Source organism: Mastomys coucha, unplaced genomic scaffold (genome assembly GCF_008632895.1).
Source record: "Mastomys coucha isolate ucsf_1 unplaced genomic scaffold, UCSF_Mcou_1 pScaffold21, whole genome shotgun sequence".
Taxonomy (NCBI): Eukaryota; Metazoa; Chordata; class Mammalia; order Rodentia; family Muridae; genus Mastomys; species Mastomys coucha.
Window position 1 is genome coordinate 17,398,713 of NW_022196904.1, and position 6,005 is coordinate 17,404,717.

The 6,005-nt window shown below is 38.8% G+C and overlaps 1 pseudogene; it reads left to right on the forward strand.

Moving 5' to 3' along the window:
* Positions 1 to 4,591: 4,591 nt before the first annotated feature.
* LOC116101783 lies at positions 4,592 to 5,556 on the forward strand (annotated as a pseudogene).
* The last annotated feature ends 449 nt before the right edge of the window (positions 5,557 to 6,005 follow it).

Here is a 6,005-nt window from a genome sequence, read left to right on the forward strand (position 1 = left end):
AATTAGTTTATTAATGCAAACCCATTAGAAGTATACCTACATCTTCAGTTACTTTTATTAGAAGATGATATGATAGTATACATGAGTGTCCCAAATAATTCTACCAGGAATTACCTACAGCTGATAATCACTTTCAGCAAAGTAGTTTAAATATGAAATTTTAACTCAAAGAAATTGGTAGACCTCTTGAAACCACCTTAAAAAGAAGTGAGGCACAGAACTTTCACAGGGCCAAGCTCCTCTCCTCCTATTGATGATCAAATTGCAATCCTCTACTATACACATGCACAGTGTAGGGGACTGCCAGGGCCAGAAAGTGGGAGAGGGCGGGGTGGAAGGCATGGGGAAGTGGGAAGCAACAGGGGTTTGTTTTGGTTGTTTTTGTTTGTTTCTTTGTTTTTTGGAGGGGAAACTAGGAATGGAGAAATTTACATGTAAATAAAGAAAATAAAAAAATAAATTTTAAATAAAAACAGGAGACCTTAAAAAAAAAGAAGTGAAGGAAACAAAACATTTCTCAATAGTTTCAAATAATATAAAATATCTTGGGGTAACTCTAACTGAGCAAATGAGCTCCAATTCAAGGAGACTAAACTCCCCTGAGAAAACAGAGGAAATAAATAATCTCCCACCAGGAAAACCAGGGGAATAGAAGTGTGTGTGTGTGTGTGTGTGTGTGTGTGTGTGTGTGTGTTCACATCACCAATATCAAAATAATAGGAATTTAACAAGCCCTGGTCATCAATATATCTCAAAATCAATGGACTCAATTTCCTAATAAAAAGTCAAAGACTAGGTGTAGTTTTGCTCCTTATGTTGGTGTTTTCCATCTATTATCCTTTGTAGGGCTGGATTTGTGGAAAGATATTATGTAAATTTGATTTTGTCATGGAATATCTTGTTTTCTCCATCTATGGTAATTGAGAGTTTTGCTGGGTATAGTAGCCTGGGCTGGCATTTGTGTTCTCTTAGGGTCTGTATGACATCTGCCCAAGATCTTCTAGCTTTCATAGTCTCTCGTGAGACGTCTGGTGTAATTCTGATCTGCCTTTATAGGTTACTGGACCTTTTTCTCTTACTGCTTTTAAAATTCTTTCTTTGTTTAGTGCATTTGCTGTTTTGATTATTGTGTGACTGGAGGTATTTCTTTTGTGGTCCAGTCTATTTGGAGTTCTGTAGGCTTCTTGTATGTTCATGGGCATCTCTTTCTTTAGGTTAGGGAAGTTGTCTTCTATAATTTTGTTGAAGATATTTACTGGCCCATTACATTGGGAGTCTTCACTCTCTTCTATACCTATTATCCTTAGGTTTGGTCTTCTCACTGTGTCCTGGATTTCCTGTATATTTTGGGTTAGGACCATTTGCTTTTTGCATTTTCTTTGACTGTTGTGTCAATGTTTTCTACGGTATCTTCTGCCCCTGAGAAACAAGAAAGCAACCTTTCAACAAACCCATACAAAGATAATCCCACCTCTAAATACAAAAATAACAGGAAGTAACAATTAATTTTTCTTAATATCTCTTAATATGAAAATTAACATTACCAACTTATCCTAATTGATTCAAATTCAAAAGTGTGAGGAGTTGAAAATTTGTTGGGTATCATCTGGTGGTCTCTCTAATTTGGTAATTGGAGAAATAGGTCCAATATTGTAAAATCTATATACACTTTCTGCTTATTTGTACCTGATAGTGTCTTGCCAGGTACCATATAACAGTCTGGAAACCATGCTTCTCCTATCTCAGCCTCTCTATTAATAGGATTGCTTATTTGATGTTTTTACACTATACTATGGTTTTCAGAACAGTTTAAAATTATTTATACAGCCAAAAGAAAAATAAACAATTAACTTGGAAGGTAGCTTATAAGAGAACAACAAAGAATGAGACTGAATGCTTTGCTTGATGTTTGTAACTATTGTATCAAGTTTGAAGAAGAGGACTTCATAAGTTACTCTTTCTCTGAGATGAATGCTTTTCCAAATTATCACAGCCAATGAACTAGATTCTTACACTCACCTGATGTCTGTGCCACCCTCCAAGCAGAACCATTGTTCATTGAAACAGTTGGTGAATGATTTCATGGGTAGACTACCTTAATACACACACCATTTCTTAAATGAATGTAACCTGTTCTCTGTGGGCTGAGAATGATGACAATTACTCCAATCAAATAGCCTTGACCATAGCAGGAAATCTGTATCCAAAAATTGTGCCTACAATTCACTCCTTGGCACAGCAGAACTGTCAATTCTTAGCTTAGCTACTAGGGAGGTAAAATCGTTTGGTGATGTGAGGGGCATTGAAGTACAGTCTTATAACAATGAACTTTGATGACTAAAAATTGTTCTTATTTGGGGCTTGTACCACAGTAAGAGCCAAGATTTTAAACTCTACTAAAAAACAAGACAAACAAACAAAAAGACTTTATCTATTTATGTTCATTTTAAAAAAACTAGTAGTGATGTATTATTTTAAAATATACAGCTATATGCTTGGAGTTATTTAAAATTTATATTGAGAAAAACATATGTATTTTCAGTATTTCTGCAGACAAGCATCTATATAAGACTGTTTAATTTATTGTTTTATATCAAAGAACTTTTATACTACTCATTTTTAATGTTGCAATATTTTATAAATTTTAAAGAATATGACAAAGTTAAAAAAAGGTATTGCAGGTATTGAAGGTGGGGTCTCTAGGAGGAGTTGGAGTGCAAAAGGGAAAGAAGAATATGATATAATTCTATTTACTTAAAATTTGTTTTTAAATGTTAACAAATTCAGATAAAATGAAATTATATATCTTTTCTCATCATAATGCAATAAAACTTAAGTCAATTTTAAAAAGTCACAGGCTAACAGAATAGATGGATGATAATAAGTAGGATTAACCTAGTAAAAATGACCATCTTACCAAAAACATTCTACAGATTCTATGCAATCACCATCAAAATTTGAACAGATTTTTTTACATAACTGGAAAGGAAAATTTTCAACTTTATATGTAAAATAGGAATAACTCAGATACTTAACACAGTCCTAAACAACAAAATCTTCTGGAGGTCACACTTTACCCACTTTCAAGTTGTACTCTAGGTCTATAGTTATCCAGTACCAGAGGATATTGGCATGAGGACAGACATATTAATGAAAATGAACTGAAGTCCCAACCATAATTTCACAGATTTGTTTAGAACCCAAAGAGTTGTGACAGACAGTGTGAATGGGCCAAAGCAGAAACTTTGCTATTGAGATCAGAATGAGACTGGGAAATTAGACCTGAAGAAATGGAGACAGAGTTGGATATTTGAAGTTTGGCTTCTTGCTTTCCTGGTCAGAGTGGTCTGTGTGTTCCAAGGGAGTGCCTCCAGAATTTAAGGGGTGAATAACAGAATAAGTATGGCAAGTGAGGTTATAAAGGGATGATCTGTGTCATCTGTTAAAGATAGGGAGAGAGGAGAGGGGTAAGGACAATTAAAGGTAATGGAAGACTGCACATATAAGGATGAAACAGGGGGACAGGAGAACCTCTGGAGTGGTTCCTCAACCCTCATACCAAATGTCCCACATAAGTTCTCAGAAAGCTGGTTAGTCATTTCCTCAGTAACTTATTTCTGTTCGGGTTACATATCCAGAGTTGGGATAGATGAAAACAGAGAACACTTATTGGCTACACAGGTTAGAAATAAAGAGATACTGAAGGAAAATAATCAGTTTCTTTCTTTGCTAAACCCAGGCATTCTTGTGGGTCTCTGAGCAATATTATACACTTCAGAGATCAAAGATGCCAGGTTGGGTTCTTTAATCCCTGATGTTGTTCCTAAATAATTTCAGGTTTTCATTTCAGAAGGAGAATATCATAGTAACAGTAAAGTCTGAGAAAATAAAAATTCTTTTACCCAAGAGAGTAGGATCTTGAATTTGCTCAGAGAAATTACTTTCAAGTTACATGGACCAATCCCGGCTAAGGAATTGTCTCCAGAAGGAAGAGCATCCCACTGGAAGGTGGGCCTCACCGTAAGTTATGCTACAGATATGGGCAGATTAATTATCTGCTTGATCAAACACTTTGCTTTTTCATTTCACACTTCCAACCCCCTAGCAAGCATCTTATAAAGGATACCAATGCTTTTCTGAGATAGTCTTATTCCTATCTCTATCTAAGAATGCTTGCCTTAACACTTGGCATTGTGAAGACCTTTTCCAATCCCTGCTCCCCACAATGAGGCTGTCTGCCACTATGTGGCTAAATTCCATGCTGGTTTAATTCAAGGTTATGGCACTTTCCATTGTTTGTTAATTCCCCTTTATTGAGAATCTGTTGACATGTAATTTGGTCAGTTATTTTTCTTTAAATGCTAATAAAACAATTTTTTGGCTTCCATTTGTTCCATTCTTAAATACTTGTATTAATTAAACTATGAATCCAAAGAAGTAACTCACACTGTTCACTTTATAATATGGTTACCATTAAGTGATCATCCAAAATTCCAGTTATAGCGCATCGGGGCTTGTTCCTAGGGGTGGTGCTCAGGACCATGGAGCTTTCAGCAATGGGAGGTGGCTCCAAGTGGATCGAACGGGCGCGGGTGATGGCCGGGGAGGTGGTTCTGGGACGATGTCTGGGGAAGTGCCACCCAACGTTAATATCAAGAAGCCTCGATGGGACCAGAGCAAGTTCTTGGCCAAGCCAGTCACTTCTTCACGGTTACTGATCCCAGAAAGATCTTTTAACGAATGAACAGCTAGAGAGTGAGAGGAAAGTGGTGTATGATTACAGACAAGGAATCATTCCTGCAGGCCTCACAGAAAATGAGCTGTGGAGAGCGAAGTACGCATATGACTTGGCTTTCCATCCTGACACCGGCGAAAAGATGTCTCTGATAGGAAGAATGTCTGCTCAGGTCCCGATGAACATGACCATCACAGGCTACATGATGACCTTCTACCAGACCACACTGGCTGTGCTCTTCTGGCACAGCCAGTGGATAAACCAGTCCTTCAATGCCCTGGTCAACTACACCAACAAAAGCGGTGACGCTCCCCTCATTGTGAATGAGCCAGGAACCACTTATGTTTCTGCAACCACTGGCGCTGTGGCGACGGCCCTTGGACTCAATGCCTTAACCAAGCATGTCTCACCACTGATAGGACATTTCGTTTCCTTCGCTGCTGTAGCTGCTGCTAACTGCATTAACATTCCGCTGATGAGACAAGGGGAACTCAAGGTTGGTATTCCTGTCACTGATGAAAATGGTACTAAAGCAAGCCATCACACAGTTGGTCATCTCCAGGATCCACATGGCGGCCCCTGGCATGGCCATCCCTCCGTTTATCATGAACACCTTGGAGAAGAAAGCCTTTTTGAAGAGGCTCCCATAGATAACCGATTCAAGTCACGCTGGTTGGCTTTTGTTTGGTGTTTGCCACCCGCATGTACTGTCCTCTGTTTCCTCAGAAGAGTTCCAAGTATGTGACAAGCTTGGAGGATGAGTTGCAAGCCAGCATCCAAAGGAGTCATCCTGAAATGTGTACTTTAACAAAGGCTTGTGAAGCACCCGAGGCCAGAGACATCTGTGAGCCTCCTGAAGCCACAGCAGTGAGGAAATACGTGTGCCAGGGCCCTCCCATCTACAGAAGTCTGCAAGATCTGCGTTAGAGTCAAGCTGCCGGTCAGGAGCCTGACATTTGAATCGTGTTGTAATTTGCAAGAAAATACCCTTCTGGTTGATTTTAATGGCTCCATTTTTCCAAAACCCCCACCTTCAGTGTTTCTGTTTAAACAGTGGTGAGAGCCAGAGTCCACAGAGCTCAAGGCAGATTCTGCAAGTGCTTAAAGGAGACATTCAGAAGAAGCTGAAGCCCTTGAGGTCTGCCCAACCATCCGATCTTGGAGTCCTTGCCCCAGTGCCTGTGTAGCTCTAAGAACATGAAGTAGCTAGTTTCAAGAAGGACCAACTCACCAATTGTCCACCCAGGTAGTGAGAAACATACAGAAGACA